At 46.8% G+C, this 23,023-nt stretch overlaps 1 long non-coding RNA gene across 1 annotated transcript; it reads right to left on the bottom strand.

Moving 5' to 3' along the window:
• Positions 1 to 2,869: 2,869 nt before the first annotated feature.
• Positions 2,870 to 17,842, bottom strand: LOC135533730 (uncharacterized). Its single transcript, XR_010454578.1, has 3 exons — positions 17,693 to 17,842; positions 3,820 to 3,904; positions 2,870 to 2,911 (listed from the first exon to the last, which is right to left on the bottom strand). It is a non-coding gene; the product is annotated as an uncharacterized LOC135533730 (long non-coding RNA).
• Between the last annotated feature and the right edge of the window lie 5,181 nt (positions 17,843 to 23,023).

The raw sequence follows: 23,023 nt of genomic DNA, 5'->3' as shown, positions 1-23,023 counted from the left end.
TGAGCTAAACGACTACCGCCCCGTAGCACTCACTTCCATTCATCATGAAGTGCTTTGAGAGACTAGTCAAGGACCATATCACCTCCACCCTACCTGACACCCTAGACCCACTCCAATTTGCTTGCCGCCCAAATAGGTCCACAGACGATGCAATCTCAACCACTGCACACTGCCCTAACCCATCTGGACAAGAGGAATACCTATGTGAGAATGCTGTTCATCGACTACAGCTCGGCATTTAACACCATAGTACCCTCCAAGCTCGTCATCAAGCTCGAGACCCTGGGTCTCAACCCCGCCCTGTGCAACTGGGTACTGAACTTCCTGACGGGCTGCCCCCAAGTGGTGAGGGTAGGCAACAACATCTCCACCCCGCTGATCCTCAACACTGGGGCCCCACAAGGGTGCGTTCTGAGCCCTCTCCTGTACTCCCTGTTCACCCACGACTGCGTGGCCACGCACGCCTCCAACTCAATCATCAAGTTTGCGGACGACACAACAGTGGTAGGCTTGATTACCAACAACGATGAGACGGCCTACAGGGAGGAGGTGAGGGCCCTTGGAGTGTGGTGTCAGGAAAATAACCTCACACTCAACGTCAACAAAATTAAGGAGATGATTGTGGACTTCAGGAAACAGCAGAGGGAACACCCCCTATCCACATCGATGGAACAGTAGTGGAGAGGGTAGTACGTTTTAAGTTCCTCGGCATACACAGACAGACTGAATTGGTCCACCCACACAGACAGCATTGTGAAGAAGGCGCAGCAGCGCCTCTTCAACCTCAGGAGGCTGAAGAAATTTGTCTTGTCACCAAAAGCACTCACAAACTTCTACAGATGCACAATCGAGAGCATCCTGGCGGGCTGTATCACCGCCTGGTACGGCAACTGCTCCGCCCACAACCGTAAGGCTCTCCAGAGGGTAGTGAGGTCTGCACAACGCATCACCGGGGGCAAACTACCCGCCCTCCAGGACACCTACAGCACCCGATGTTACAGGAAGGCCATAAAGATCATCAAGGACAACATCCACCCGATCCACTGCCTGTTCACCCCGCTATCATCCAGAAGGCGAGGTCAGTACAGGTGCATCAAAGCTGGGACCGAGAGACTGAAAAACAGCTTCTATTTCAAGGCCATCAGACTGTTAAACAGCCACCACTAACATTGAGTGGCTGCTGCCAACACACTGACTCAACTCCAGCAACTTTAATAATGGGAATTGATGGGAAATTATGTAAAATATATCACTAACCACTTTAAACAATGCTACCTAATATTATGTTTACATACCCTACATTATTCATCTCATATGTATATGTATATACTGTACTCTATCATCTACTGCATCTTTATGTAATACATGTATCACTAGCCACGTTAACTATGCCACTTTGTTTACATACTCATCTCATATGTATATACTGTACTCGATACCATCTACTGTATCTTGCCTATGCTGCTCTGTACCATCACTCTTTCATATATCTTTATGTACATATTCTTTATCCCCCTACACTTGTGTGTATAAGACAGTAGTTTAGGAATTGTTAGTTAGATTACTTGTTGGTTATTACTGCATTGTCGGAACTAGAAGCACAAGCATTTCGCTACACTCGCATTAACATCTGCTAACCATGTGTATGTGACAAATAAAATTTGATTTGATTTGATTTAGTTAGCTAACATTGAACCTGGTTCGTTTAGCTAACTGCAGATTCATGCAGGGCAGTAACATTACGAGTTGGGATTATGGGTCATTGTTTAGCTAGCTAGATACATGTCTAAACAAAAGACTCCACTATGCAACTAACCACTTCAATAGAATGTTTATGATGTCACTGCGACAACTGTCAATAGACGTAGCTGGTAAATTTGCTCTGGCTATCTACTCTGATTTCAGACTCTCGTCTAAATGTGGCAGAGCGCAGAATAACAGAGGAATTTACCAACGCTCAACACCCGTTGAATATGGCCGGTGTCAGTAGAAGTTGGCAAAAAAGCGTAATTAAATTGTTGCCAGCAGCACAGTTAGTCACCAACGCTCTGGATAACATGAAAATAGCCTAACCAGCTCTGCTAGGGAGAGTAATATGGTCAGAGAGCAGTTCTCTCATGTGTCTGGAAGTAGCTAGCAGCTAGCCAACTTTAGCCAGTTAGCTTGGGTGCTTGACTGCTGTTAGCGCAGAATGCTCGGATCAACCCTGCTCCTCAGCCAGAGCGTCCAGTGTGAGCTCTGAACGCTCCGAGAGCCAAACGCTCTTAGTAAACTCTGGCACTCCAGACTAAATTTACGAACACACCTGTAGTATAAACCAGCCTTAAAAGTCTTGAAATCTTTGGTTGTTTAGTACATGGCCTCAGAGGTGAATCCTGAAAGAGATGGGTGGGGCTAAAGCTTAAGAGGGTGTGAACGATGCTGAATGGGTGGAGACAAAGAAGAGCTCTCCAGTAGGTACCAAAATATTCAATGGCTATTTTCTCAAAAGTTTATCAGCTTTCAAAGCAGAATGACTTTCCCATTGTTCCTCAACTGCAGTGTATAATATACCATTTTCTACCTCTGAGTTGCTACTTTTATCCAATGTATGAAACACCATTTCAAATGTTGATACATAAGACCAAATCGAGCCGGGTGGTCACATATGTGGAACTAGGCTAGTGGTTAGATAGACAGGTCACCTACATGTTCTGGTTCCACAGGAGGCCAGGGTGGTCTGCTCATCCAGGAATCTGGGGTTTGAGTCCCAGGGCAGGCAGGAGCCCAGGTTATCATTCCAAATGCAGTGAACCCCGGCCAGGCCGCTATAGCAGGCAGCAGCGCTGGGAGCGCTGGAGCAGCTGGCTGGCGTGTAGATGAGGACATCACTCAACAACAGACTGTTGAACCCCCGAACACATACATCACACTGTAGGGGGTAGAAAGAAACATAAGACACATGAAAGTACAGTAAGCTTATTCCCTAGACATAGTTCCCTAGACATAGTTCCCTAGACACAGTGTCTCCTGAACCCTCCAGTCTCAGTCTCCAGTATTTATGCTGCAGTAGTTTATGTGTCGGGGGCGAGGGTCAGTTTGTTATATCTGGAGTACTTCTCCTGTCCTATTTGGTGTCCTGTGTGAATCTAAGTGTGCGTTCTCTAATTCTCTCCTCTCTTTCTTTCTCTCTCTCGGACGACCTGAGCCCTAGGACCATGCCCCACGACTACCTGACATGATGACTTCTTGCTGTCCCCAGTCCACCTGGCTGTGATGCTGCTCCAGTTTCAACTGTTCTGCCTTATTATTATTCGACCATGCTGGTCATTTATGAACATTTGAACATCTTGGCCATGTTCTGTTATAATCTCCACCCGGCACAGCCAGAAGAGGACTGGCCACCCCACATAGCCTGGTTCCTCTCTAGGTTTCTTCCTAGGTTTTGGCCTTTCTAGGGAGTTTTTCCTAGCCACCGTGCTTCTACACCTGCATTGCTTGCTGTTTGGGGTTTTAGGCTGGGTTTCTGTACAGCACTTTGAGATATCAGCTGATGTACGAAGGGCTATATAAATACATTTGATTTGATAGTTCCCTAGACATAGTTCCCAAAGCTTTCTCCCACCACCCCACTCCTGTATTTTGATGTGATATGTTTCTACAACCGTACAGCAATTCAGATTCAATTCACGTTTAGATGGAGTATTTGTCGGTTTCGGCTTCCAGAGCCACTTCGCCTCTAAAAGGAACATGTCAGGTCTTTGGACTATAAGGTGTAATGTTGGGCTCAAATAGTCCATTACTGGGCTAGGGACCCTGAAGTAGACGGTCTCTCTGTACCTGTCACTGTAGACGGCCGTGTGTCCAAACCGGTTGACATCATGGTGGAGGTCTGGTCTGGACAGCACTGACCACTCATCACATGCTGTTTAGAGAGAGAGACATGTTTATATTGACAAGTTTCTACATCCGCTTGTTGTTACATGATCTGACCAGCAATGTGATAGTTAGACATGGTTAGACTGGGTTAGGGTTAGACTGGGTTAGGGTTAAGATGGGTTAGGGTTAAGATGGGTTAGGGTTAAGATGGGTTAGGGTTAAGATGGGTTAGGGTTAAGATGGGTTACGGCTAGACTGGGTTACGGCTAGACTGGGTTAGGGTTAGACTGGATTAGACTGCGTTAGGGTTAGACTGCGTTAGGGTTAAGATGGGTTCGGGTTAAGATGGGTTAGGGTTAAGATGGGTTACGGCTAGACTGGGTTAGACTGGGTTAGGGTTAAGATGGGTTAGATTTAGACTGGGTTAGGGCTAGACTGGGTTAGGGCTAGACTGGGTTAGGGCTACGATGGGTTAGGGCTACGACTGGGTTAGGGCTCGACTGGGTTAGGGCTCGACTGGGTTAGGGCTCGACTGGGTTAGGGCTCGACTGGGTTAGGGCTCGACTGGGTTAGGGCTCGACTGGGTTAGGGCTCAGGATGGGTTAGGGTTAAGATGGGTTAGGGTTAAGATGGGTTAGGGTTAAGATGGGTTAGGGTTAAGATGGGTTAGGGTTAGACTGGGTTACGGCTAGACTGGGTTAGGGTTAGACTGGATTAGACTGCGTTAGGGTTAGACTACGTTAGGGTTAAGATGGGTTAGGGTTAAGATGGGTTACGGCTAGACTGGGTTACAGCTAGACTGGGTTACGGCTAGACTGGGCTAGACTGGGTTAGACTGGGTTAGGGTTAAGATGGGTTAGATTTAGACTGGGTTAGGGCTAGACTGGGTTAGGGCTAGACTGGGTTAGGGCTAGACTGGGATAGGGCTAGACTGGGATAGGGCTAGACTGGGTTAGGGCTAAAATGGGTTAGGTTTAGACTGGGTTAGGATTTAGACTGGGTTAGGGTTTAGACTGGGTTTGGGCTAGACTGGATTAGGGCTCGACTGGGTTAGGGTTAGACTGGGTTAGGGTTAGACTGGATTAGGGTTAGACTGGATTAGGGTTAGACTGGATTAGGGTTAGACTGGGTTAGGAGGGGTTAGGGTTAGGATGGGTTAGCCTGGGTTAAGGTTAGACTGGGTTAGGGTTAGACTGGGTTAGGGTTAGACTGGGTTAGGGTTAGACTGGGTTAGGGTTAGACTGCGTTCGGGCTAGACTGCGTTCGGGCTAGACTGCGTTCGGGCTAGACTGCGTTCGGGCTAGACTGGGTTCGGGTTAAGATGGGTTAGGGTTAAGATGGGTTAGGGTTAAGATGGGTTAGGGTTAAGATGGGGTAGGGTTAAGATGGGTTACAGCTAGACTGGGTTACAGCTAGACTGGGTTAGGGTTAGACTGGGTTAGGGTTAAGATGGGTTAGATTTAGACTGGGTTAGGGCTCGACTGGGTTAGGGCTCGACTGGGTTAGGGCTCGACTGGATTAGGGGCTCGACTGGATTAGGGCTCGACTGGATTAGGGTTAGACTGGATTAGGGTTAGACTGGATTAGGGTTAGACTGGATTAGGGTTAGACTGGATTAGGGTTAGACTGGATTAGGGTTAGACTGGATTAGGGTTAGACTGGATTAGGAGGGGTTAGGGTTAGGATGGGTTAGCCTGGGTTAAGGTTAGACTGGGTTAGGGTTAAGATGGGTTAGGGTTAGACTGGGTTAGGGTTATGATGGGGTATGGTTAGACTGCCTTAGGCTACACTGGGTTAGGGCTAGACTGCGTTCGGGCTAGACTGCGTTCGGGCTAGACTGCGTTCGGGCTAGACTGCGTTCGGGCTAGACTGCGTTCGGGCTAGGATGGGTTAGGGTTAGGATGGGTTAGGGCTCGACTGGGTTAGGGCTCGACTGGGTTAGGGCTCGACTGGGTTAGGGGCTCGACTGGGTTAGGGCTCGACTGGGTTAGGGCTCGACTGGATTAGGGTTAGACTGGATTAGGGTTAGACTGGATTAGGGTTAGACTGGATTAGGGTTAGACTGGATTAGGGTTAGACTGGATTAGGGTTAGACTGGATTAGGGTTAGACTGGGTTAGACTGGGTTAGGGTTAGACTGGGTTAGGGTTAGACTGGGTTAGGGTTAAGATGGGGTAGGGTTAGACTGTGTTAGGGTTAGACTGGGTTAGGGTTAAGATGGGGTAGGGTTAGACTGCCTTAGGCTAGACTGGGTTAGGGCTAGACTGGATTAGGGCTCGACTGGGTTAGGGCTCGACTGGGTTAGGGTTAGACTGGATTAGGGTTAGACTGGATTAGGGTTAGACTGGATTAGGGTTAGACTGGGTTAGGAGGGGTTAGGGTTAGGATGGGTTAGCCTGGGTTAAGGTTAGACTGGGTTAGGGTTAGGGTTAAGATGGGGTAGGGTTAGACTGGGTTCGGGCTAGACTGGGTTCGGGCTAGACTGCGTTCGGGCTAGACTGCGTTCGGGCTAGACTGCGTTCGGGCTAGACTGCGTTCGGAGCTAGACTGCATTCGGGCTAGACTGCATTCGGGCTAGACTGGGTTCGGGCTAGACTGGGTTCGGGCTAGACTGGGTTAGGGTTAAGATGGGTTAGGGTTAAGATGGGTTAGGGTTAAGATGGGGTAGGGTTAAGATGGGGTAGGGTTAAGATGGGGTAGGGTTAAGATGGGTTACAGCTAGACTGGGTTACAGCTAGACTGGGTTAGGGTTAGACTGGGTTAGGGTTAAGATGGGTTAGATTTAGACTGGGTTAGGGCTCGACTGGGTTAGGGCTCACTGGATTAGGGCTCACTGGATTAGGCTCACACTGGATTAGGGTTAGACTGGATTAGGGTTAGACTGGATTAGGGTTAATTGGATTAGGGTTAGACTGGATTAGGGTTAGACTGGATTAGGTTAGACTGGATTAGAGGGGTTAGGGGTTAGGATGGGTTAGCCTGGGTTAAGGTTAGACTGGGTTAGTTAAGATGGGTTAGGGTTAGACTGGGAAGGTTAAGATGGGGTATGGTTAGACTGCCTTAGGCTAGACTGGGTGGAGCTGTGACGGGTTCGGACTGAACTGCGTTCGAGCTGAGACTAGATTCGGGCTAGATCATGTGGGGCTTAGACTGTCGGGCTAGAATGGGTTAGGGTTAGGATGGTTAGGGTTAGGATGGGTTAGATTTAGACTGGGTTAGCTCGACTGGGTTAGGCCCGACTGGGTTAGGGCTCGACTGGGTTAGGGTTAGACTGGATTAGGGTTAGACTGGATTAGGGTTAGACTGGATTAGGGTTAGACTGGATTAGGGTTAGACTGGATTAGGGTTAGACTGGATTAGGGTTAGACTGGGTTAGGGTTAGACTGGGTTAGGGTTAGACTGGGTTAGGGTTAGACTGGGTTAGGGTTAGACTGGGTTAGGGTTAGACTGGGGTAGGGTTAAGATGGGGTAGGGTTAGAGATGGGGTAGGGTTAGACTGTGTTAGGGTTAGACTGTGTTAGGGTTAGACTGGGTTAGGGTTAAGATGGGGTAGGGTTAGACTGCCTTAGGCTAGACTGGGTTAGGGCTAGACTGCGTTCGGGCTAGACTGCGTTCGGGCTAGACTGCGTTCGGGCTAGACTGAGTTCGGGCTAGGACTGCGTTCGGGCTAGACTGCGTTCGGGCTAGACTCGTTCGGGCTAGGACTGCGTTCGGGCTAGACATTCGTTCGGGCTAGATGGGGAAGGGTTTAGATGGGAAGGGTTAAGATGGGTTGGGGTTATGATGGGTTAGGGTTAAGATGGGTTAGGGTTAAGATGGGTTAGGGTTAAGATGGATTACAGCTGGGACTGGGTTACAGCTAGACTGGGTTAGGGTTAGACTGGGTTAGGGTTAAGATGGGTTAGATTTAGACTGGGTTAGGGCTAGACTGGGTTAGGGCTAGACTGGGTTAGGGCTAGACTGGGTTAGGGCTAGACTGGGTTGGGGCTAGACTGGGTTGGGGCTAGACTGGGTTAGGGCTAGACTGGGTTAGGGCTAGACTGGGTTAGGGCTAGACTGGGTTAGGGGTTAGATGAGTTGGGGTTAAGATGGGTTAGATTTAGACTGGGTTAGGGCTAGACTGGTCTAGGGCTAGACTGGTCTAGGGCTAGACTGGTCTAGGGCTAGACAGGGTTAGGGCTAGACAGGTTAGGGCTAGACTGGGTTAGGGCTAGACTGGGTTAGGGCTAGACTGGGTTAGGGCTAGACTGGGTTAGACTGCGTTAGGGTTAAGATGGGTTAGGTTAAGATGGGTTAGTTAAGATGGGTTAGGGTTAAGATGGGTTAGGGTTAAAATGGGTTAAGGCTAGACTGGGCTAGACTGGGTTAGGGCTAGACTGGGTTAGCAGACTGGGTTAGGCTAGACTGGGTTAGACTCGTTAGGTTAGACTCGTTAGGGTTAAGATGGGTTAGGGTTAAGATGGGTTAGGTTAAGATGGATTAGGGTTAAGATGGGTTAGGGTTAAGATGGGTTAGGGTTAAGATGGGTTAGGGTTAAGATGGGTTACGGCTGAGCTGGGCTAGACTGGGTTAGGTTAGACTGGGTTAGGTTAAGATGGGTTAGATTTAGACTGGGTTAGGGCTAGACTGGGTTAGGGCTAGACTGGAGTTAGGGCTAGACTAAGTTAGGGCTAGACTGGGTTAAGACTGAGGACTGGGTTAGGGTTAAGATGGGTTGGGTTAAGATGGGTTAGGTTAAGATGGGTTAGGTTAAGATGGGTTAGGGCTAGACTGAGTTAGGCTAGACTGGGTTAGGCTGAGACTGAGTTAGGGCCTGAACTTGGGTTAGGGCTAGACTGGGCTAGACTGAGTTAGGGTTAGACTGGGTTAGGGTTAAGATGGGTTAGTTAAGATGGGTTAGGGTTAAGATGGGTTTGGGCTAGACTGATTAGGGCTAGACTGGATTAGGCTAGACTGGATTAGGGCTAGACTGGGTTAGAGGGGGTTAGGATTAGGATGGGTTAGCCTGGGTTAAGGTTAGACTGGGTTAGGGTTAGACTGGGTTGGGTTAGACTGGATTTTGGTTAAAAGTTCAGACTGGGTTAGAGGGTTAGGTTAGACTGGGTAGGGTTAGACTGCGTTAGGGTTAGACTGGGTTAGGGTTAGACTGGGTTAGGGTTAGACTGGGTTAGGGTTAGATTGGGTTAGGGTTAGACTGGGTTAGGGTTAGACTGGGTTAGGGTTAGACAAGGTTTGACTGGGTTAGGGTTAGACTGGGTTAGGTTAGACTGGGTATGACTGGGTTAGGGTTAGACCGGGTTGAGAGGGGTTAGGGTTAGAGGGTTAGCCTGAGTTGGGTTAGACTGGGTTAGGGTTAGACTGGGTTAAAGAAGACTAGGTTAGGGATGGGATAGGGTTAGAATGGGTTTGACTGGGTTAGGGTTAGACTGGGTTAGCGTTAGACTGGGTTAGTATGGGTAAGTGAGGGGTTAGGGTTAGGAGGGGTTAGACTGGGTTAGACGGGTTAGACTGGGTTAAGGTTAAGATGGGTTAGAGTTAGACTGGTTTAGCATTAGATTGGGTTAGGAGGGGTTAGGATGGGTTAGACTGGGTTAGGGTTAGGATGGGTTAGGGTTAGACTGGGTTGGGTTAGACTGGGTTAGGGTTAGACTGGGTTAGGGGTTAAGGTGGGTTAGGGTTAAGGTGGGTTAGGGTTAGGTGGGTTAGACTGGGTTAGGGTTAGGATTAGATTGGTTAGGTTAAGGTGGGTTGGGTTAAGGTGCGTTAGGGTTAAGGGTCGTTAGGTTAAGGTGCGTTAGGGTTAGGTGCGTTGGGTTAGGTAAATTAGGGTTAAGGTGGGTTAGACTGGGTTAGGGTTAGACTGGGTTAGGATTAAGATTGGTTAGGGTTAAGATGGGTTAGGGTTAAAGGTGCGTTAGGGTTAGGTGGGTTAGACTGGGTTAGGGTTGAACTGGGTTAGGATTAAGATTGGTTAGGGTTAAGATGGGTTAGGGTTAAAGATGCGTTAGGGTTAAGGTGCGTCAGGAGTTAAGATCGTCAGGGTTAGTAACAGACATCTCAACATCAACTGTTCAGAGGAGACTGTGTGAATCAGGCCTTCGTGGTTGAATTCCTGCAAAGAAACCACTACTAAAGGACCCCAATATGTTTCTTGGGCCAAGAAACACGAGCAATGGACATTAGATCAGTGGAAATCTGTCCTTTGGTCTGATGAGTCAAATTTGAGATTTTTAGTTTGTGGAATGCAGAATAAGTGATTGGATGACCTATGCAAGTGTATTTCCCATGATGAAGCATGGAGGAGGAGGTGTTATTGTGTGGGGTTGCATTGCTGTTGACACAATCTATGCTTTACTTAGAATTCAATGCACACTTAACCAGCATGGCTAATACAGCATTCTGCAGCGATACACCATCCCATCTGGTTTGGGCTTAGTGGGACTATAATTTTGTTTTTCAACAGGACAATGACCCAATACACCTCCATACTGTATAAGGGCTATTTGACCAAGAAGGAGAGTGATGGAGTGCTGCATCAGATGACCTGGCCTCCACAATCATCCATCCTCAACCCAATTGAGATGGTTTGGGATGAGTTGGACGGCAGAGTGTAGGAGAAGATTAGACTGAAGATTAACCCCCTAATAGGTTTGACTGGAGCACTGTGGGCACAATGTGTTCTGAGGTTTTAAACCCTAATGGGTTAGATTAGGTTGGATTCTGTTTAAGTGTCTGTTGTCTAAATGGTATATGGAGATGTTGGCACATCCATGTACTAGTATAGAGAAGTAGTCCATGCCGAAGGACGAAGGCAGGAAGTGGGTACTGTGGAGAGTAGGAGAGATCCGAGAATATCTGTGCTTAAAGATGAAACATGGTCAGTGGAATGTGAAAGGGAGTACGATATTGGAACGTTGTTTGAACACGAGTGTATTGGCAGTAAGGAGAGAGGTTGGTTTAGGCCCTGTTGTGGCGGGGAACCGTGACAGATTATGTGGAAGTAGGAAGACCACTGTGAATATTTATGATTGTGTGTCGTCAACAGCAGTGATATTTTGAAGTGTGTCACTGGTAGGAGACATTAGGTCGATTCTCCATAATAATCGGGCAAACGCTTGTAATTTGGCTCAAATACAAGGTATCGGGTCCTGTGACCCAATTATAAGGCACCTATACCGTAACTTCTCTCCGGGAAGTGAGTATCATGACCTGAAAAAGATTGGCATGAATTAGAGCCGTGGGTGAGGAGATCTCAACCCCTGGACAACGTCAGGCGACGGAATAACAACTACAGACGGACGGACCCGTGAAGAGGAAGAGAAGTTCAATTAACACGGAGATGAGAGACTCGCACGAGCATTCAGCTCAATATGATGGGGAAAATGTTGCAAACGGGATAAAATACAGGATGGACATGGCATCACCTTCAGTAAAATAATCACAGACATACATTCACACATACTTCCGGCGCCGACAGAGATGGCCGCTCGTCATGCTCCTAGGAAACTATGCAGTTTTTTGTTTTTTTACGTGTTATTTCTTACATTAGTACCCCAGGTCATCTTAGGTTTCATTATGTACAGCCGAGAAGAACTACTGTATATAAGATCAGCGTTAACTCACCATCAGTACGACCAAGAATATGTTTTTCGTGACGCGATCCTGTGTTCTGCCTTACAAACAGGATACAACGGAATGGATCGCATGCAGCGACCCAAAAAACGTACTCCGAAAGAGGGAAACGAGGCGGTCTTCTGGGTCAGACTACGGAGACTGGCACATCAAAGGCCCTTACTTCCTAGCAGATTTTCTTATTGTCCAGTCTCTTGACAACAAGGTTGATGGAAATCCGAGCAAGGGTAAAGTATCTCCAGAGGGACATCAGAGACTGTAACGTTCTGTGCTTTTCCACGGAAACATGGCTCACTGGAGAGACGCTTATCCGAAGCGGCAGCCAATCGGGTTTCTCCATCGCATCGCGCCGACAGAAAGAACACCTTTCTGGTAAGAAGAGGGTGGGGCGTATGCCTTATGGCTAACGCATGGGTGTGCGACAAAGAAAACATACAGGAACTCAAATCCTTCTGTTCACCTGATTTGAATTCCTCACAATCAAATGTAGACCAAAGACATCTACCAAGAGAATTTCTTCGATTATAATCACAGCCGTACATCCCCCCCCCCCTAAGCAGACACATCGATGGCTCTGAACAAACTTTATTTAACTCTTTGCAAACTGGAAACCATTTATCCGGAGGCTGCATTCATTGTTGCTGGGGATTTTAACAAGGCTAATCTGAAAACAAGACTCTAAATTTTATCAGCATATCGATTGCGCAACCAGGGGTGGAAAAACCTTGGATCACTGTTACTCGAACTTCCGCAACGCATATAAGGCCCTGCCCCGCCCGCTTTCAGAAAAGCTGACCACGACTCCATTTTGCTGATACCTGCCTACAGACAAAAATTTAAAAAAGAAGCTCCCACGCCATCTGTCCAGCTATCCGACCAAGCTGACTCCACACACTCCAAGACTGCTTCCATCACGTGGACTGGGGGGACATGTTTCGTATTGCGTCAGATAACATTGACGAATACGCTGATTCGGTGTGCGAGTTCATTAACGTGCGTTGAAGATGTTGTTCCCATAGCAATGATTAAACATTCCTAACCAGAAAACCGTGATTGATGGCAGCATTCGCGTGAAACTGTTTTTCGCAACCACTGCTTTCAATCAGGGCAAGGTGTCTGGTAACATGACTGAATACAAACAGTGCAGCTATTCCCTCCGTAAGGCTATCAAACAAGCTAAGCGTCAGTACAGAGACAAAGTAGAATCTCTATTCAACGGCTCAGACACAAGAGGCATGTGGCAGGGTCTACAGTCAATCACGGACTACAGGAAGAAATCCAGCCCAGTCACGGACCAGGATGTCTTGCTCCCAGGCAGACTAAATAACTTTTTTGCCCGCTTTGAGGACAATACAGTGCCACTGACACGGCCTGCAACGGAAACATGCGGTCTCTCCTTCACTGCAGCCGAGGTGAGTAAAACATTTAAACGTGTTAACCCTCGCAAGGCTGCAGGCCCAGACGGCATCCCCAGTCGCGCCCTCAGAGCATGCGCAGACCAGCTGGCTGGTGTGTTTACGGACATATTCAATCAATCCCTATACCAGTCTGCTGTTCCCACATGCTTCAAGAGGGCCACCATTGTTCCTGCTCCAAGAAAGCTTAAGGTAACTGAGCTAAACGACTACAGCCCCGTAGCACTCACTTCCGTCATGAAGTGCTTTGAGAGACTAGTCAAGGACCATATCACCTCCACCCTACCTGGCACCCTAGACCCACTCCACTTGCTTACCGCCCAAATAGGTCCACAGACGATGCATCCAACACACTGCACACTGCCCTAACCCATCTGGACAAGAGGAATACCTATGTGAGAATGCTGTTCATCGACTACAGCTCGGCATTCAACACCATAGTACCCTCCAAGCTCGTCATCAAGCTCGAGACCCTGGGTCTCGACCCCGCCAAGTGCAACTGGGTACTGGACTTCCTGACGGGGCCGCCCCCAGGTGGTGAGGGTAGGTAACAACACCTCCCCGCTGATTCCCAACATGGGACACCCGCAGGGTGCGTTCTGAGCCCTCCTGTACTCCCTATTCATCCACGATCATGCGGCCACGCACGCCTCCAACTCAATCATCAAGTTTGTGGACGACACAACAGTGTAGGCTTGATTACCAACAAGGACGAGACGGCTCACAAGGAGGAGGCGAGGGCCTCGGAGTGTGGTGTCAGGAAAATAACCTCACACTCAACGTCAACAAAACTAAGGAGATGATTGTGGACTTCAGGAAACAGCAGAGGGAACACCCTCCTATCCACATCGATGGAACAGTAGTGAGAGAGTAGCACGTTTTAAGTTCCTCAGCATACACATCACAGCCAAACTGAATTGGTCCACTCACACAGATAGCATCGTGAAGAAGGCGCAGGCAGCGCCTCTTCAACCTCAGGAGGCTGAAGAAATTTGGCTTGTCACCAAAAGCACTCACAAACTTCTACAGATGCACAATCGAGAGCATCCTGGCGGGCTGTATCACCGCCTGGCACGGCAACTGCTCCGCCTCAACCGTAAGGCTCTCCAGAGGGTAGTGAGGTCTGCACAACGCATCACCGGGGGCAAACTACCTGCCCTCCAGGACACCTACACCACCCGATGTTACAGGAAGGCCATAAAGATCATCAAGGACATCAACCACCTCGAGCCACTGCCTGTTCACCCCGCTATCATCCAGAAGGCGAGGTCAGTACAGGTGCATCGCTGGGACCGAGAGACTGAAAACAGCTTCTTCTCAAGGCCATCAGACTGTTAAACAGCCACCGCTAACATTGAGTGGCTGCTGCCAACACACTGACACAACTCCAGGCACTTCAATAATCGGAATTGATGGGAAATGTAACATATCACTAGCAACTTTAAACAATGCTACCTTATATAATGTTACATACCCTACATTATTCTTCTCATATGCATACGTATATACTGTACTCTATATCATCGACTGCATCCTTATGTAATACATGTATCACTAGCCACTTTAACTATGCCACTTTGTTTACATACTCATCTCATATGTATATACTGTACTCGATACCATCTACTGTATCTTGCCTATGCTGCTCTGTACCATCACTCATTCATATATCCTTATGTACATATTCTTTATCCCCTTACACTGTGTATAAGACAGTAGTTTAGGAATTGTTAGTTAGATTACTTGTTGGTTATTACTGCATTGTCGGAACTAGAAGCACAAGCATTTCGCTACACTCGCATTAACATCTGCAACCAAGTGTATGTGACAAATAAAATTTGATTTGATTAACATTCACTAACAACACAAAGGACATTAATACATTCATTAACAACGACCACTGTCCCAATTGGACTCGTAGATAAATACAATGTATTTCATCCAACACCACAAGGAATGAATTAATCTGGGGCATCACTGGCCCCGTGTCAGGATTTGGCCAGGGTTGTTCCGGGTTTTGGTCACTAGATGCCCCCATTGTGCTTTTTGACCTTATGTTTTTCCCTGTTCCCCATTATTATTTGCACCTGTGCCTCGTTTTCCCTGATTGTATTTAAACCCTTAGTTTCCTGGGGGTTCTGTGCTCTGTGTTTGTATGTTAGCACCCAGCCCTAGTGTTCTGTGTATTCTTGTCGATTCCGGTGGATGCTCTTGTGGAATTCTGTTTTTGTTTTTGAGTATCTTTGAGGCTTTTTGTGCTATTCCTACCACCTTTGGATTTGCCATTTTTTGTATTGAAGGACTTCTCCTTTTACTTTATTAAATACACCTTCTAAGTACTGCTGTGTCTGCCTCATCTTCTGGGTTCTGCTGACTATTCGTGGCTCAGTTGGTTAAGTAACTGTTTCTCACTCCGGAGACCCAGGTTCGTAACCGGGTCCTGACACCCCGTCTGGCTGCCATCACTGGCCCCGTCTAGCTGCCATCACTGGCCCCGTCTGGCTGCCATCACTGGCCATGTCTGGCTACCATCACTGGCCACGCCTGGCTGCCATCACTGGCCACCAATGTCCCCTGCAGATTTTCAGGTATTCTCTGGACTGGTAGACAATATTGTCATTATGAATGGTGGATAGAGCAACACTGAAGCATGCATGAGAGCACCAGCTGTTCCGGACGACTTAAAACCTAGACCTTTAAACCTGGACAAAAAGAACACCTACGGGAGTATGCTGTTCATTGACTACAGCTCAGCGTTCAACACCATAGTGCCTCCAAGCTCATCACAAAGCTAAAGACCCTGGGACTAAACACCTCCCTTTTCAACTAGATCCTGGACTTTGACGGGCCGCCCCAGGTGGTGAGGGTAGGTAACGACACATCTGCCACCCTGATCCTCAACACGGGGGCCCTCAGGGGTGCGTAGCCAGCCCTCTCTCCTGTACTCCCTGTTCACCCACGACTGCATGGCCAGGCACAACTCCAACACCAAATCAAATCAAATTTATTTATATAGCCCTTCGTACATCAGCTGATATCTCCAAGTGCTGTACAGAAACCCAGCCTAAAACCCCAAACAGCAAGCAATGCAGGTGTAGAAGCACCATCATTATGTTTGCAGACAACAACGGTGGTAGGCCTGATCACCAACAGCGATGAAACAGCCTATAGGGAAGAGGTCAGAGACCTGGCCAACTTCTCCCCAAACGTGATCACGAAAAAAATTAGATTATCATGGACTACAGGAAAAAGAGAGCAAGCATGCTCCCATTCCCATCAACTGTAGACCTGGAGTAGGTCGACAACATCAAGATCCTTGGTGTCCACATCAGCAACAAACTATCATGGTCCAAACACACCAAGACAGTCGTAAAGAGGAAACGACAATGCATATTCCCTCAGGAGATGGAAGAGATTTGTGGCATGGGTCCTCAGATCCTCAAACAGTTCTACAGCTGCACCGTCGAGAGCATCCTGACTGGCTGCATCACCGCCTGATATGGCAACTGCTCGGGCATCCGACCGCATGGGTAGTGGGTACAGCCCAGAACATCACCGCCAAGCTTCCTGCCATCCAGGACCTCTATACCAGGCGGTGTCAGAGGAAAGCCCTGAACATCCCTGGTGCCAAGCTTCCTGCCATCCAGGACCCTCTATACCAGGCGGTGTCAGAGGAAAGCCCTGAACATCCCTGGTGCCAAGCTTCCTGCCATCCAGGACCGATATACCAGGCGGTGTCAGAGGAAGGCCCTGAACATCCCTGGTGCCAAGCTTCCTGCCATCCAGGACCTCTATACCAGGCGTGTCAGAGGAAAGCCTGAACATCCCTGGTGCCAAGCTTCCTGCCATCCAGGACCGATATACCAGGCGGTGTCAGAGGAAGGCCCTTTACATTTCTAAAGGCAGTTACCCAAGTCCTAGAATGTTCTCTTTGCTACTGCAGGGTAAGCGGTACAGGAGCGGTACAGGAGCCGTCCAATTTGTTTTATTTGATTACAGGACAAGAGATCAGTCTCAGCTGTTGTTTTAATGAACTGACAAGCAATTTCCCCACGCGGGATGATTAGAATGGAGGACAAGATATCAGTCTCTGCTGTTGTTTTAATGAACTAACAAGCAATTTCCCCACACGGGATGATTAGAATGGAGGACAAGAGATCAGTCTCTGCTGTTGTTTTAATGAACTAACAAGCAATTTCCCACACGGGATGATTAGAATGAAGGACAAGAGATCAGTCTCTGCTGTTGTTTTAATGAACTAAAACACTTTAGAATGATGGTGTTTTTGAGAGGTTATTAATGGCCAAATAATTTGTCACTGTCCAGGATGTAGGCCATTAAGTCTGTGCTGTTATGACTGTGTGCGTTATGAGGCTGCCACGCCCTGGTTGTATGTCTGTGGCGTGCTCATCTTGTAATGAAGGATTAATGAGTGGTTATAACAGGTTGAGGCTGCCACGCCCCCCTGGTTGTATGTCTGTGGCGTGCTCATCTTGTAATGAAGGATTTATGAGTGGTTATAACAGGTTGAGGCTGCCACGCCCCCTGGTTGTATGTCTGTGGCGCTCGTCTTGTAATGAAGGATTAATGAGTGGTTATAACAGGTTGAGGCTGCCACGCCCCCTGGTTGTATGTCTGTGGCGTGCCTGCCTCTTGTAATGAATGATTTATGAGAGGTTATAACAGGTTGAGGCTGCCACGCCCCTGGTTGTATGTCTGTGGCGTGCTGTGCTCATCTTGTAATGAAGGATTTATGAGTGGTTATAACAGGTTAAGGCTGTCACGTACCCAGGTCATAGGCCATGAAGTCCGAGGAGAAGCACTTGGCGCCGTGGCTCATGGACGTGTCGTTGTGAGTGTTCCCTCCAAACACCAGCATGGTTCCGCTAACGATGACCGCCGTGTGGAGGTACCGGAAGAACCCGCTGTCCTTTAGAACTGTCCTGAAACACACAAAACCATTGAGAACATCAGCAGGAGAACAGATACAATGTGCTCCTCAAATGGTCCCCTATTCCCTATGGGCCCTGGACCAACCTAGTGCACTATATAAAGAATAGAACACCCTATTCCCTATGGGCCCTGGACCAACCTAGTGCACTATATAAAGAATAGAACACCCTATTCCTATGGGCCCTAGACAAACCTAGTGACTATATAAAGAATAGAACACCCTATTCACTATGGGCCCTGGACAAACCTAGTGCACTATATAAAGAATAGAACACCCTATTCCTATGGGCCCTGGACAAACCTAGTGCACTATATAAAGAATAGAACACCCTATTCCCTATGGGCCCTAGACAAACCTAGTGCACTATATATAAAGAACAGAACACCCTATTGCCTATGGGCCCTGGACAAACCTAGTGCACTATATAAAGAATAGAACACCCTATTCCCCATGGGCCCCAGACAAACCTTAGTGCACTATATAAAGAATAGAACACCCTATTCCCTATGGGCCCTGGACAAACCTAGTGCACTATATAAAGAATAGAACACCCTATTCCCTATGGGCCCTGAACAAACCTAGTGCACTATATAAAGAATAGAACACCCTATTCTCTATGGGCCCTAGACAAACCTAGTGCACTATATAAAGAATAGAACACCCTATTCCCTATGGGCCCTAGACAAACCTAGTGCACTATATAAAGAATAGAACACCCTATTCCCTATGGGCCCTGAACAAACCTAGTGCACTATATAAAGAACAGAACACCCTATTCCCTATGGGCCCTAGACAAACCTAGTGCACTATATAAAGAATAGAACACCCTATTCCCTATGGGTTCTAGACAAATCTAGTGCACTATATAAAGAATAGGAACACCCTATTCCCTATGGGCCCTAGACAAACCTAGTACACTATATAAAGAATAGGACAATTCTATTCCCATGGCCCTAGACAAACCTAGTGCACTATATAAAGAATAGAACACCCTATTCACTATGGGCCCTGGACAAACCTAGTGCACTATATAAAGAATAGGACACCCTATTTTCCCTATGGGCCCTAGACAAACCTAGCGCACTATATAAAGAATAGAACACCCTATTCACTATGGGCCCTGGACAAACCTAGTGCACTATATAAAGAATAGGACACCCTATTCCCCCTATTGGCCGAGCTAGTCAGTAACCTAAAGGTTGCTAGATCGAATCCCTGAGCTGACAAGGTAAAAATCTGTCGTTCTGCCCCTGAACAGGCAGTTAACCCACTGTTCCCAGGCCGTCATTATAAATAAGAATTAGTTCTTAACTGACTTGCCTAGTAAAATAAAAAAAAGGTGAAATATAAACAATGAAATACACCATCCCAACACCACCAGGTACATTAACAGTAATACAGTATCTACACAGAGGGAACGCATGAAAACCGTGGTTACTACAGTGTAGGTAATGTGTTAAACACTTACTATACAAAACAGACCCATGTGAGATTAGAGCCAGACCCATGTGAGATTAGAGCCAGACCCATGTGAGATTAGAGCCAGACCCATGTGAGATTAGAGCCAGACCCATGTGAGATTAGAGCCTGACCCATGTGAGATTAGAGCCAGACCCATGTGAGATTAGAGCCAGACCCATGTGAGATTAGAGCCAGACCCATGTGAGATTAGAGCCAGACCCATGTGAGATTAGAGCCAGACCCATGTGAGATTAGAGCCAGACCCATGTGAGATTAGAGCCAGACCCATGTGAGATTGGAGCCAGACCCATGTGAGATTAGAGCCAGACCCATGTGAGATTAGAGCCAGACCCATGTGAGATTAGAGCCAGACCCATGTGAGATTAGAGCCAGACCCATGTGAGATTGGAGCCAGACCCATGTGAGATTAGAGCCAGACCCATGTGAGATTAGAGCCAGACCCATGTGAGATTAGAGCCAGACCCATGTGAGATTAGAGCCAGACCCATGTGAGATTAGAGCCAGACCCATGAGATTTTTGGATCCGATACCGATCATGATTTGCCAATATTATTATTATAGGTGGAACAACAAATGGAAATGTTTTCTGTAGGGATAGAAACTCTGACTGGTGTCGTTGCGTTGGGTTTTATGTCCAGTTTTACCGTAGAGCGTGTCAGGCAAGACTGCTTTGTTAGCCATGTAAAGAGTGCCCTCTTCAGGATAAATAATGAAATGCAAAGACAAAATAAAATTCCATGAAGAATGGCTTTTTCTTCGCATTTTATATCAGCCCTTTTAAATGCTGACACAGTATCAGCCAATGGTATCTGTCAACCGATGAATCGGTCGGGCTCTGCTGTTAATATGGACGTATGAACAGAGTTTATTCACAGATTAGTTGAACGTCCTTATGGTTCGTCGCTCTGGATCAGAGCGTGTGGATAACAACATCTGACAAATAACTGCATTATATAATGGAGGCTAAATGTCATACAAACACCCTCAAAAGAGGTCTTCGCTGAAACTTAAAGGACTAGTTCACTATTTTACAACTTGATGTTAGATGGTTCTTCACCCCAATTTGACATTTTAACTGGTCGAGTACAAAACATAAAGGCCCACACTAGAAACAAATGTGTGCATTTATCTACACGGAGTGTACAAAACAAAGTCCCACACTAGAAACAAATGTGTGCATTTATCTACACGGAGTGTACAAAACATAAAGTCCCACACTAGAAACAAATGTGTGCATTTATCTACACGGTGTGTACAAAACATAAAGAACACCTTCCTCACATCGAGTTGCAACCCCCCTCTCCTTTTGCCCTCAGAACAGCCCCAATTTGTCGAGGGTATGGACTCTACAAGGTGTCGAAAGCGTTCCACAGGTATGCTGGTCCATGTTGACTCCAATGCTTCCCACAGTTATGTCAACTTGGCTGGATGTCCTTTGGGTGGTGGACAATTCTTGATACACACAGAAAAGTTGAGAGTGAAAAACCCAGCAATGATTGACACCAGAACTGTGCCTGGCACTGGTTAGTAAACTGTGGCATGACGTGCCAATGACAAATTATGAAAATACACCTTCATGCCTAACGGACCAAATTATGAAATTACACCTTCATGCCTAACGGACCAAATTATGAAATTACACCTTCATGCCTAACGGACCAAATTATAAAATTACACCTTCATGCCTAACGGACCAGATTATAAAATTACACCTTCATGCCTAACGGACCAAATTATGAAATTACACCTTCATGCCTAACGGACCAAATTATAAAATTACACCTTCATGCCTAACGGACCAAATTATGAAATTACACCTTCATGCCTAACGGACCAAATTATGAAAGACAAACAATGTCATTTTGAATTCCCTAAAGTGAGTGTGGAAGCGGTGGAAGAAAATAGTGTTGTCCAACAATGACAAGCCACCGGGGCCTGACAACTTGGATGGAAAGTTAGGGAGGATGATAGTTATTGCCTTCATAAAGTATCCACATTCCATGACATTGTCCACGTGTTGTTGTGTTACAGCCTGCATTTAAAATGTTGGTTATTGTTTTGTCCCTGGCCTACACACACAATACCCCATAATGTCAAAGTGGAATTATATTTTTTGAATTGTTTTCAAAATAATAAAAAATTAATAATAAGTATTCAACACCTTTGTTGTGGCTTAATAAGACCAGGAGAAAAACATGTGTCAAGTCACAAGTTGGACCTAATAATAGTATTTAACATGATTTTTGAAGGACTACCTTATAACTATAACTGTACCCCACAATGATCTGTAAGATCCTGCAGTCAAGCAGTGAATTTCAAACACAGATTAAACCACAAATACCAGGGAGGTTCTGCAATGCCTCGCAAAGAAGGGCACCTATTGTTAGATGCCCCCCCCAAAAAAAGCAGACAATGAATATCCCTATGAGAGGTTACAAATTACACTTTGGATGGTGTATCAATACACCCAAGTTTACTGGCTATGATAGGAGAAAAAACTGAGGATGGATCAACAACAATGCAGTAACTCCACAATACTAACCTAGTTGACAGAGTGAAAAGAAGGCATCCTGTACATAATATTTCAAAACATGCATCATGTGTCCAACAAGGCACTGAAGTCATATTGCAAATAAATTTAGCAAAGCAACTCACTTTTTGTCCTGAATACAAAGTGTTGTATTGGATTTGCTCCAAACATATTACTGAGTACCACTCTTCATATTTTCAAGCACATTGGTGGCTGCATCATGTTATGGGCATGCTTGTTTATTTTGTATTTTTTATTGAACCTTTAACTCGGCAAGTCAGTTAAGAACACATTACTTTTTACAATGACGGCCTACGCTGGCCAAAGCAGGACGACGCTAGGCCAATTATGCGCCGCCCTATGGGACTCCCAATCACGGCCGGTTGTGATACAGCCTGGATTCGAACCAGGGTGTCTGTAGTGATACCTCTATCACTGACATGCAGTGCCTTAGACTACTGCGCCACTCGGAAGCTTATAATCGTTAAGGACTGTCACACCCTGATCTGTTTCACCTGTCCTTGTGATTGTCTCCACCCCCTCCAGGTCTTATTTTCCCCCGTGTATGTATCCCTGTGTTTCCTGTCTCTCTGTACCAGTTTATATATCCCTGTGTTTCCTGTCTCTCTGTACCAGTGTATGTATCCCTGTGTTTCCTGTCTCTCTGTACCAGTGTATTTATCCCTGTGTTTCCTGTCTCTCTGTACCAGTGTATGTATACCTGTGTTCCCTGTCTCTTGTACCAGTGTATTTATCCCTGTGTTTCCTGTCTCTCTGTACCAGTTTATATATCCCTGTGTTTCCTGTCTCTCTGTACCAGTGTATGTATCCCTGTGTTTCCTGTCTCTCTGTACCAGTGTATTTATACCTGTGTTCCCTGTCTCTTGTACCAGTGTATTTATCCCTGTTTCCTGTCTCTATGTACCAGTGTATTTATCCCTGTGTTTCCTGTCTCTCTGTACCAGTGTATGTATACCTGTGTTTCCTGTCTCTCTGTACCAGTGTATTTATCCCTGTGTTTCCTGTCTCTCAGTACAAGTGTATTTATCCCTGTGTTTCCTGTCTCTCTGTACCAGTGTATGTATACCTGTGTTCCCTGTCTCTTGTACCAGTGTATTTATCCCTGTTTCCTGTCTCTCTGTACCAGTGTATG

Source organism: Oncorhynchus masou, unplaced genomic scaffold (genome assembly GCF_036934945.1).
Source record: "Oncorhynchus masou masou isolate Uvic2021 unplaced genomic scaffold, UVic_Omas_1.1 unplaced_scaffold_2629, whole genome shotgun sequence".
NCBI lineage: Eukaryota > Metazoa > Chordata > Actinopteri > Salmoniformes > Salmonidae > Oncorhynchus > Oncorhynchus masou.
This window is presented reverse-complemented; position numbering and strand designations above follow the sequence as displayed.